The sequence below is a fragment of the Osmia bicornis genome, chromosome 15, assembly GCF_907164935.1.
Source record: "Osmia bicornis bicornis chromosome 15, iOsmBic2.1, whole genome shotgun sequence".
NCBI classification, from domain to species: domain Eukaryota; kingdom Metazoa; phylum Arthropoda; class Insecta; order Hymenoptera; family Megachilidae; genus Osmia; species Osmia bicornis.
In genome coordinates this window covers 1,901,226-1,913,672 of record NC_060230.1, presented here as the reverse complement: position 1 = coordinate 1,913,672, position 12,447 = coordinate 1,901,226, and positions in this window count along the sequence as shown.

Sequence of the window (12,447 nt, the reverse complement as noted above, 5' to 3'; positions counted from 1 at the left end):
ACGAGCCGTTTGCCCGAGGTGTGCGATCCTCGGCACGCAACTAACAGGAACCCGATAATTCACGGGCCCACGAGCGTCCACTCGACTCTGTTCCCGTCCTATCCCTCGATCTCGCGTCGGTTCGCGAGCGAAAATCGAAAATACGACTTTTCCACTAAATACGAGACGAACAAATCCTCTCGCGGCTGATATACGCGAAGGTTAATTAACCGTTGTAGCTCGAACGCGAGGCGACGGTGCAACGAAGACGCGTTTTCTACAGAGGTTGGTAGGTAAATTACGGGTAAACGTAGGAGGTGCTTCGGTTTGCTTCGCCTCGGCTCGCTGCCGGCAATTAACTTGGAAGGACGCGCCAGTTTGTTCCTCCGTCTTCGACGAAGCCACCTTTCCTCTTTTCCTTCCCTTTCGTTCGTTAGCCTGTTGCGAGAGGTCGAATTCGAGGCGTTCGATGCGACGACGATAAAACGCGAGAAGAATCGGCGGGGTACGTGCGCGCGGCTGCGCATCACCGATCGGATGCACGTAATCGTGTCCGTTGTTCCGCTATCGAGCAGAATCAACGCGCATCACGCAACGTTAATTTGTCTTCGATTGCCCCGTCGAGCTTCGTGGCGTGGGAGACCTCTCTCTTATCCTTTTCCCTCCTCTCCGCCACCTACCTCAGCCCCTTGCCCTCTCGGTCCGCCTTTCATTCCAGATCCGCATCGTCTCCGTCGAACGAGATTGACGTCTCCGCGGTTTCACCCTCGACCTCGCGACACGCACCCAACGCTCTCCCTCGCGAATTTCCAGCGTTCCCATGTCCGAGCCACGGAATCCTCCGAAACCGTAGTAATTGTTGGGAAATAGGATAGTCAGCTACCTTGTTACAATGTCGGTTCACAGATATTCTTATAGAATTTCGTAGGAATTGATGAAAGAATAGAGAAAGGGGGACGAAGGAACGTTCAGCGGGTGGATCGACTCGGGACTCGCGGAATATCGTGGGTCATCATCGCTGGGCGGCTCCAGCAGGATACAAGCTCGTAAATAACGTTCGTTTCAATGTTAATCTGTTGCTGGAATCGGATCTAATAAGCACGGAGGGCGAGTGGCGGTGCAGCATAGACACAACTTTGCTAATCGTCCCGATGCTACGTCCGCGACCGGGATAAAGGAAGAATCGAAAAACGGGCCGGGGCTGAAGAAACGAAAGGGGAAGCAAGAGAGGAGAAACGAAGGAGAAGAAGACGGGGCCTCTCGGCATTGTTCGCGGCCGCTCGCTCGTGACTCGTGACTCTTGCGACCCGGATGACCCGTAGCCTCAATTACCTCGGACACATCCGCCCGTCTGCCCTCTCGCGCCTCCCTTCTACTCTCTTCTTCGACATCCGTCCGAGTTTCGTTCCTCCGTACCTACCACCGCCTATTTGCCCTCCGTCTCGCTGCAATTTCACTTCCATCCTCCGTTCTTAATTCGTTGTTGTTCGAATAAATAATAGTCGAGTGAAAGAAATTGAACGATCTTGCGGACAAGACAAGCGGGAGAAATTCGAGTTTCGGTGTTGCCGGTGAACGGGCCAAGAGGCTCGAACGTGCCGATAATTAGTCGAGTTATCGGTCTACCTGACGCTATCCCGGTTCCATCTACAAGTGTTCGGAATCCAAATAGTTGGTAACGGCGTGTCGTCGTAAAGAGCTCGTCGCACGCCCTCCGTGACACGAGCGTGGCCACGCGTGTCCACCGGTAACTTTATCGCCTCGGATAAAGATCTTAAAGAGGTTGGTAAACGAACGGGGGCCGCGTTTCGTGGCGAACCCTTCGATGCCTCTGCATCCAGTCCTGTTCCGTGTCCATTCGCTGACTTCTTCGATCTCACCTCCGTTTCCTCGCGTTCCAGCAATTTTCCCGTCCAGCCAAAGATCGCTCTTCGTCCACGAACGATCGTTTCTTCGATACCCGCCACCTTTCTTATCGCGTGCAACATCGTTGAGAATCGATTGAAGAGAGAGAGAGAGAGCGAGAGAGCACGGATTTAACAAGGGAAACTAATCCCTGAAAGATCCCGAGCGATCTCTCGCCGCGCCGCGGTAAGATCCGCCCACCGGGCGCAACGAGGATCAATGCGTCCAGTCGGAGAAACTCTCGAGGTTAGAGTAACGAGAGTCCGTGGAATCTCGGGGTTAAAGGGCAAAGGCGCTCGATATCCGAGATCCTCGAGATACGCGTGTGCCGGTACTCCCCGCGATCTCCAGCACAGGGACATCCGCCAACAACTTTCCCGCGAATAATCGTGAAGCGCCCTTTTTTCTAAGATTAACGAAAAAGAAATCAATGCTAAGAAATTCTTCTTCTTCTTCTTTTTCTCGTTGGAATTCGGCATGAAACTCGAGCGACACGCGTTATGAAGACATCGAAGGGAGTCGGAGTGGCACTTAATTTGTGACCCGCGAAAATGATCGTTAATTTGCGAGCTGGAAAGGCGCGTTAACGACTACGACGACGCTACTCTCTGTGTTCGCTCCGCTTTCTAGGAAACTTTGACCGGGATGCCTAATTCGTGTCTGTTCTCGTGCAATCGTCGACTCGCGAATCACCACCCTAAGCGAAGTATAATTGAGGTCGTTAGAGGCAGCAGGCTGTCGTTTCGTCTCTCGTGCAAACGGCGTGCCCTTTTCACGAATATTCCCTCCACGAATCGCGACCATTGACTTTCCTCGACGACTAAATATCCTGAAGGGTGGAATCGCGAAATCGAGGAAAAGGCGGTTGCGATCGAATTCCGAGACAGGTGGCCGAGGGTTTGGCAACGCGTTGCCGGGGGCGATTCAAAATGCCGCCCTAATTACAGGCTCCGTAGGTGAGATTATTGTGAAACAAAAAAAAAGAAGAGTAATTCATTCGATCGGCAATTCGCTAAGTTTCTCGATTAAAAAGCAAAGAGAAGAGGGAAGCGTAAAGGAAAGAAAGAAGGCGGAAAGGGATGTTTCGCGGTCACGTGGCGGATGCGGTGTTACCATAGCGACAAAAGGCCAGTCGCTGGGGCACCGTAGGCAGAGAAAGAGACGAGGGAAGAAGAAGGGTGGGCGAGGGATAAATGCGCGCACGGATGAGAGATAAATGTAATGTAACGTAATGTAATGTAATGTAACGAGGGAGGAGGCGTAGCTGGGATGTTGGCAAGTGCCGTTCCATTGTGCGACGACCAACCGACTCGGCCCAAACAATTTGTCGGCGCGTGCAAGATGAGCAGCCCCCTCGTGTCATCCCGCCTAGGCGAACGATCTCTTTCACGGGGTTGTTTGCGGACCCTGTGGGCGTGTACGTGTCATCGTACATGCGCGTCTCCGTTCTTTTATCTCTCGGTGCTTGCAGCTCGCCGTTAGACGCGTACCAAACGAAGGGGAGATTCTGCCCTCCGGCCTAAAACCAGCGCTAGATATTTCTCTAACACGTTGCACACCGAGAAACGTTAAAACGATCCCTCGCGCGACGAATCGCGAACCCCTATAACTGTGGGAAACAGCAAACTATATATTTTTATAACTTCAAAGAGAAACCTGCCTTTCGAAAGGTACCGCACCTTGACCTGAAAATATTTGTAAATCTCTCGAAAAGCCGTCCCTCGTTACATCAATTTCCTTTCAATTTAATTCGACGCTGGTCAATTTAATTCGAAGGGTTGACGCGTTAATTCGCGTGCACGCGAACGTAACGCGACTGAAACGGAACGGAACGAATGAGACAGAGGAGAATGGGGAAAGGTAAACGAAAAAGAGAAGAAAATGTATAAAGGAAAGGAAAGAGCCTCGAGACAAAACGATTGCAACGCAATTAGCTTGATTGGAGGCATCGGGGCATCGACGCGGCACCATATCGAAACGTTAATTAGCACGTAACGATTTCGCGTGTGTACGGTGACGCAAGGTGTTCCTCGATTCAGCCCGATTACAGGGGCTGCCGCGGACCGTGGATGACTGTGCAACGCGTTCGTTATACGCGCGACCATGACTCTGCTGTTTGGGCGGCCCAGCGCCCAGCGCTCCGCTTCGCTCCGTTCGTTCTGTTCGCTCCGGCCACGCGTAATACGAGATGTTTATGCCTCGTGAATGATTCCAGGCAATATCAATGGGAGAACGTCGGCCACGCTTCCAGCCGAACTATACTTAGCCGTCGCGGTTTTTACTCCGCTCGACGGAGGCGGAGACCACGCGAGATTTTGCTTCGATGAAATCGTTCGAGAGACATTGGCGATTTTTCAGAAAATCGCCAATCGGAACGGCGGATAAAAGGAGAGAACGAATAATTAAACGAACGAACGGAAGTAGAGCCCCTGGAAAATAAGGAAAAAATTAAGAAAGAGAAAAGAAAACGGTGTACGTGTGTGTGTGTCTCTCTGTGTACGTGGAATAAGAGGGTTGGGGGGATAGAGAGAAGGAAACAGCGACGAACCGACAGATGGCTCCCACGCCGAACGAAACGACGCGGCGCGGCACCTTGATTTGTGGTTGAGCATTTTTCAAGCCATTTGGCTCGGCCGCCTATAATTTCCGTCGGTGGCCGCGCGCTCCGGCCCTCGCGTGTTTTCCTGCCTTCTGTTTATTTTCTTAACGGCCGAAATAATAAGCCCGACTAAGCCTTACTACGCTACCGAGTAACGGCCTGCCTACCTCTTTGCGCGTATTACGCGCCCATGGAAATCGCTCGACCGTCCCGCCATCGCTCCATACGCCAACCGGCCTATTCTTTTCTTTCTTTTTCTCCTTTGCTCTCATTTTCGCCGAATCGCCGCGACGAGATTTAGAAATTTCTAATAGAACCATCAAGCGACAGCTGCGTTCCAGGGAGTTAGCCGTCGCGGCACGCGACGAAAACGGCCACTCTGCGAAATTGTTTCGGAGCGGAGGTAGAAGGAAGAGAGCCGCGTGCCGTTCTTCGTAATCCGTGTATCCCCCAGCTAGCCGTGGTTCTACGAGCAGCGACGACTAATCGACTCGATCGAGGTGTTTTCCGAGGGGGCAATTTCAAACGAGCAGAGTCAAGTGTCGTCCGACACCCTGCCCTTTGCCGCGACACGTGTCACGAGGTCGGATTAGAAGCGCATCCACGCTGGAATCGGAGAAATTTCGATCGATCCCTCGTTCACCCCTCGGCTTTTCCTCGTCCGTCCTCGTGAAATCCGGGACAAACGTCCTTTTCACCGGTTACGCGTTAAATAATTCATCGAGCTAGTCGGACGAGCATGCTTGTTGCGAGGAAGGAAAGACGGTGCTCTCGAGATCGTAAACATCGATACAGAATATCCGGCCTGGCGATTCAATTTGCGGAAGGGACGCGAAACCGCAGAGTCACGTATTTCGTATCGGATTAAGGTAGCCCACCATCGTCCACCGCGTTCCGCTTGCAGACAACTCGCGCGAGCGTCGGATGCTAACGCGGCACAATATCTTCGAGAGCTGTGCGGTGGCTCGATTGCCATGATTGGCCCTAAACGCGAACCAACGTCGTTGCCAATAAAAACGGTGTCATCTGGGACGAGATGGGTTCGGGACGCACGTGCCGGTCTGCCCATCCGAAACACTCGAATCGCGGCGGAAACGCGCCGCGTCCGACGATATTTATTAGACCCCGCTTCTGACTCTCGGGGATGACGCGGCTGCCGAGGGTGGCGAGAACGAATTAAACGAGGGACGAGGTTAACTGGTTTACCGGTTACGACGGACGTCGCGAATCGCAGAGGATCGCGTCGCGACGACGAATTCGCGTTTCGGCCAGCTCGAGGGGGAGGCACCCCTCTGGTTCGACTTCGATCGCGATTGCGTGAACGATATATCTTGATTTCACGACCCTTCGCATGGGTATCAGGTTGCACAGAAATCGGGAAACTCGGCTCGATTCGAAGAGCATGCGGCACGGTAATCCAAAGCCATGGGAACCGAAGCGTTGCTTATTTGCCACCCGCCCCTTTTCACGTCCTTTCTACCCAGTTTCCTTCGCAACCCCGTAACGTCGCTAATCAGCCGAAATTACCACGCATCTGTAACGCGTTATGGTCGTTAACGCGCCAAGTTTCTCAATTTTCAAATTCACGAAAATCGACTTTTGGTCGCCGAGAGCGATCTCCTTCGACAGCGACCGGCTTCAGTGGAAGCGACGATTCCGCATGGTCCTTCTGCGATTCGAGACTCGTTTCACGCTTCGAACAGGAAACATGGACAAAGTTTAGCCGGCTGGTTGATGTTCGACCGATGGACCGACCGACTGGTAAAAGGGACAACCCCCTGACCGGACATCGAGTTATCCAAAAAGCCCGGGCCACACACAGTCACGGACACGCCTCGAAAAAGCTACGAACAGAATGCTGCGCTATTTAACAGCCCTTAGCGGTGATTTAGTGCCAGTGGCAGATTACGGGCCGGGCCCGAAAAGAGGGAAGGAACGATCGAGTGGGTGCGTGTTCCTACCTATTTTCCGTTTGTCGCGATACACGAGAACCTACCAGCCCACCCGTCACCTGCCTGGACCACCAATGCTTACCTACCCCCTATCGCGATCCTGCAGTTACGGAATACTTGAAATACCCCCAACCGTTGTTATACTTTTCAAACGTTTATATAAATTGAAATAGATTGAAAGGTTGCACGGGGAAGAGTAGCTGAGGTTGCAGAGAGGCACGAGAGGCTTGGTTCTTGCCTCGCCTCGATCCGCCGCGCCGCGCCGCTCGGATCTCGCCGACAAAGCCGAAGATTTCCCGGCTAATTACTAGGAGACTAATTGAATGCCGTTCCTCGCACGCTCGCTCGGCCACCTCGTTTCGTCCTTCTTGTTCTTCTCGTTGCTCCTCGAGTTCTCGCGCCCGCGCACCCTCGCCTCCACCTTTCGATCTTACTCTTTCTCGACCACCTTCTGGCCACTGTTTCCGTCTCACGGTTGCGCACGAAAGCACCCTCTGTCGGCGAAACGCGGCTCCGATCGCAACGTCTCTTTCTTCCTTTCTCTACTTCGGCTCGTTCTTTCTTTTCCTCCGTTCGTCCGGTCCTCATTCATATTCATGCGCTGGTAATAGTCTGCCGCTTGGCCGCCGGCGGACATTACTACACTTCTTGCACGCGTTCTCGCCACCGCACCGCGAGCCACGCCGCTGCCATCACCCTCCTCTTTCGCTCCCAGCGCCCATTTTCCTCTCTTCTTCGTCCATCATTCTCTCGCGGACCAGATCTACCCTGGTCGAGTTTCTTCGGCAAGTATCCTTTCGAAGGCTCGTGCCGCGAAACATCCAGGTTGACGTTCTTCCGTTAAGTTTCCCGTACTTGTTTCCGGTTAACCAGGCGAGGAGGAGATCCTATTCTTTATCGGCCAGAAGTTTAATTTCTCAAATTATTTCCAACGAAAGAGGTAAAAAAAGAAACCATTGGAAATTATGAAATAATTTATGCGAAGAATTTTAAGATCACGTTCTTGGGAGATGGCTTTTTTTCGTTTAGTTATTCATGCTCTATTTAAATTGGCTGAAAATTCCGATGATACGGTTTTATCGAAGATCGATGGATAGACGGTAAGCGCGTGTCGGAAAAAGCGAATAGCTCGCCGGTGGTCGACACGCCCCGAAGCGCAAACACCGTTGTCGCGCAAAAGGTAGACATTGTCCTTGGTAGTCTCGTCGCCGGTAACACGGCGTGAAGTTATCCATGAAAAGACCATTTTCGGGATGTAAACTCTCAAATAGAGATCCTGCCTCGCCGGGCGACAACAACGAGACGCGCCCCGTCACAGACTTGTCCCGGCCATTTACGTCGAGTTAACGGTTCGTTACTGAATAGAGGACCTATGCTTTATCCGACGATGAAAAGATGTTTGCCCTCGGCACGGTGAAATCGTGCGGGTACGCGCAGGGGCGTCTCCGTTCTTCGACAATTTAGGGACCGTCACGTTTCTCGCACCCTTACTCGTTATTAGCGGGCATCCCTCTGTCGCGTTTAGATTCGTTTCCTCTTCGTGCTTACGTTCGACGTTTCACCCAGGAAAATTCGAGGACTCCGGAAGAAGAGTCTCGATACGACGATCGAAGGATCGGGGTGAAAAATCGTGGCACCGGGCGACAGAGGGAATCGGACGAACCTGAACTGGTCGCGAAGGATACCCAGGGGGTCGATGGGGCGCCCAGGGGTGCGTGTCGAATCGAGGGGTGGTTTTTGTCACGCTGACCGCAGCCAAGAGTCAACATTCGACACAGCGGGCGTTGTCCCAACGATCCCAACCATCCCAACCATCCCAGCGAGCCTCGAGGATCCCCGAGGATCTCGACAATGCCCAACTTCCTCTCTCTCACCGTTCGCTTTCGCGTCTCCACGTTCTAAATGCATGTTCTGTGAAGAACGTTTTCGAAAAATGCAAATAGACAGACTATTGTACGCATTCGTTTCCAAAGAGCAGAAGAAAGAAAAGGGAAATTAACGTGACGTTTAACGAAGGATCCAGAACGGAAGTCAGTTGGCAGAAAAAGAAAAACGCAAGACAGGAACGTATTTAGCCGGTTAATCCGTTTCGCAGTTCGGTCCGGAAGGGTGATCTTCTTTATGAGATTTCTTTGGTAATCTCTGTCGGATCGAAGACGCTGCCGAGCAACGGAGCTGAATTTTTATCGGATCCAGGAGATTGCGCAACGCAATTTAGATCGATGATTTAGATCGACCGGTAGCGATCGATATCTTCCTACCGGACGATTTTCTCTACGCTGCGTTACTCGCCTTCTCTTCCGTCATGCGGTGAGAAAGATGTGGAAAGATACCGGCTCGCGAAATTTCTTCCTTCTTCGCTTCCTTTCGATATTTTATATGCCGTCGCTGAACCTCGACGATATATAACTTATGCAGAACAAGTGTCCCAGAAACTTGATAAACACGTCAAGTTAATGCACTTCTTATTGTTGACGATCGTTCGTCCAGTAAGTAAACTCCTGTATAAAACGTCGATACGCCTACTCTTCTACTCCAGTTGGCGCGATGCGTAAAGGAAAAGAGCAAGAAGCATCGGCGAGGTCGTAGGTCGTAGATCGTAACAGGTAGAGAAGATATGGTGGTTCGATGGCGATGGTGGGGATGGATTAGGTCAAAGTGACTGTAAATAAGGGACGAAGCGGATAAAAAGGAGAATTTATGGTGAAAATATTTGTGCCCATTCCCATGCTAGGTAAACCATCTCGTAGGCGAGGGTGGCCCATTGACGGTTTTGTTGAAAGTTTCTTCCATAAATCCCGTTCGCATTGTCGGACTTTCAAGAGGAAACCCGCAATGCTATTGTGACACGCCTTACGGACTGCTGTAAATAATAACCGCCCCCTCGTCCCCGTCGTTCTCGCCTTCTTTCACGATCTCTCCACTCCATCGCGACCTCTTTCTAACCAAACAACCTTCTTCCTCGCCCTTTTCCTTTTTTTTTCTCTCTTCATCCTCTTCTTCGTCGCTTGACTTTTGCTCTTTCCTCTAAAACTTCTTCTCGCGCTTTTTCACGTTTTCTTTCTTCTTTTTATAGCGAGCCACGAACAAACAGACTCTGCTTTCACTCGAAAAGTAATTTCGCAAATTTTATAGTTTAAGCGCGAAAATAGACTGTTTGATAACCGTGGAAAGTTTTCGTTCCACCGATGATTCGAGGCAGATTTATTGGCTTCGCGGTGGCTGGATGACGCAAGTTGGATCGACGATGATCTTTCGACGGGTTATGCGCGACCAGTTTGTAATTGATCGCGTTGCGAGATTGCTTTTATAGCGGGACGGACAACGCGTTCTATCTAGCTGTCGATGATCTCGAGTAGACCGAACAAACGATCGTAAAGTTCACGGTAATATTGAGGCAATAAAATCTTGTCGAAACGTCGTGAAATCTGTTCAACGCCCACGTTCGTAATCGAACGTTTTCGCGTTTCTATCGACGCTCGAGCGATGTTTCGCGGGTTGAAATGGAAACGCGTCGAATTTTTCGAAAAAAAGTACGCGTAACGCGGGCTGTTATAAAGCGTTGGAACGATCTTATAATTAGTAAGTAAGGAAAGGGTGGCGGTAGCTTTCGTGCCGCGTGAAATTAAGTTTCACGAGCAAGCCTTTGAAAGCAGATCGAAAGATTACGCGCCAACGATTAATTACAGCAAGATTACGAGATTTTGTTTCGTTTTTCCCCTGCTTTGATGCCAAGTTAAGCCTCTAATAAACGTCATAAGCCACGCGTTAACGGCTACAAAGAAACGGCGCGTGTTGCCGTCAGGGGAAGGAAAAAAGAAAAGAGGAATTCGTAAACCACCCACGAAGATTCGGTGGTGTTCTCTCTTCGATTCATCGATATGAAATTCGAAAAATGTCTCGTCGAGGGTTTAACGAGAAAGAAGAATAGGAAGGGCGGCAAGGACGAGTACGCGCGGTGGCGCGATGGCGAATACGCGTTGGAAAGAACGTCAGACTCAGCCTCGATCCGGACGGTCCCGCGCCTCGCTACTTACTGATATTTATTGCGGCCAGAAATGTGTACGGGCTGCCATAAATCTCCGCATTCACACAGAGTTCCTAATTTACATATTCTCCGACGACTCTCTCCCTTTCTCTGTCTCTGTCCGTCTCCTTCTCCGCGCGCCACCACCGCCCCTTTTCTTTTTCTTCCGGTTCTTGCTTCGCGACGCGTCGTTTCGCATCCACTCGCCCCATGGAATTTTCCTCCCTCCCTCGTTCCCTCCGTTGGCTGACGCTCGATCAGCTACCGTCCGCTTACGAGTTAAGAAAGAACCTCGGGCAAACGGAATCGTCCATAAAAGAGGAAGAAATGGCGAGAGGTAAATTAAAGATCGGAAGGTTCGAGGTAGAATTACCAGTGACGGACATCTGTCGCTGGATTTCATTAAAATCCTTTCCACGTCCCGCGACATCCTCGAGCCGGTCCTTGGGCTCGGCTGGTTCTGTTCGCCTGGCTGAATTCGTGCACCCGTGACTCATTCATTATTCATTCGTCCAATTCATCACGGCGGGATCGTGGTACGGGCCAGGTCGAACGCCACGGTTTCACCGAGGCAAGCCACGCCACGGCAGGCCAGGGCATCCCAAACAACGGGCCAATTACAATCTGAACGGCTCGCGATCGACAACGGGCCAGGTCGAATCGCGATCGAGTCGTTTCGTTTCGTCGAGAACTCGAAGCGGAACCCAGAGGCGTGAGAAACCGATTCCTCTCGACGAATACGATCTACTCCTTGACGCGCATCAATGCGCGTTCAAAGGTTGTATACGCGAAGGGCTGGCGTGGAATGGCGAGATAGGAAGGGTGGTGGTAGAACGGTGGTGGAATAGTGGAGGTAGCGGCGATGGTGGCGGTGGTAGTGGTGATGGCAGTGGCGGGTGGAGCGTCTTCCCGAGAGCCTCGTAAAATGGAAATCAATTACATCTACACTTAACCACTTAAACTGGTTTCGCCACGGTCCTAAAGCCCGTTTACTCGTTGCGTGGGGATGAGCAACGCGTATGGTCGGTACTACACGAACGGAACGCGTCGAGGAACGAGGGAAGCGTCGTTGCTTCGCTTCGGAAGAACAAGGAACCGGGATAAACGGCCACGTTACAGAGCAGCCGGTGAACACCGCTAGAGGCCTCGTCTCCTCCCTCTCTTCTCCTTCCTTCTTACCATCACCTCCTCTTTCTTCTTTCTTCGCCGCTATTTCTTCTTTTCGCTTCTCTTCTCCTCTCTTCTCTTCGTCGGTTTGCGGCGAGCCGCAGATCATTCGTATCAACATAATTACAAGCTCGGGAGCCGCCTCTCTGTTTCTCTCACCTCGCTCCACCCATCACAACGTAACACACGATCGCTTTCGCGCCCCGCTGAAACCTTCTTCTTCTCTTTCTTCTTGTCTTCCTACTTGTACGCGTCGATTCCAACACCTTCCTCGACGCGGTGTATCGAAAGGTTCTCCTAAACATTCAAAATTCACTTTTCTTTTCTTCGTTCTGCATAGTTTTTTCAATCGTGTACGATTAAAAAATAAAATGAATTACTCGCGATCGAGAAAGGGGTGCGCGACAGGGGACACGGCAGATAGGCAATGATTTGGTTCGAGGGGTCGCGAGACGTTAGTCATGGAACGAACCGGCCTTAAAGCGGCTGCGTCGAAAAATAATTGCTCGTTGACAGGCCGTGAAACGAATTTATTTAATTTCAGATAGGTATAACAGAATTACACGGCAGTTGGAGGCGCGATGAAGCCTGGCTGGCGTGACGAGCCACTCGACCAGCAGCAGCCCGTCGTGCCTCGGGAAACATCGAGCCGGAGAACCCAGTCCACCGGATGATCCGGCTGAAAGAGATCTACCTTCCTACCTACCTACCTACCTACCTACCTACCTCCTTCCAGTACCACTCGAAACGAATCGTCTTCGTTAAAACACGCGTTTCAAAAACACCAACGGTCAAACACGCAAAGGGAACAATGGAAG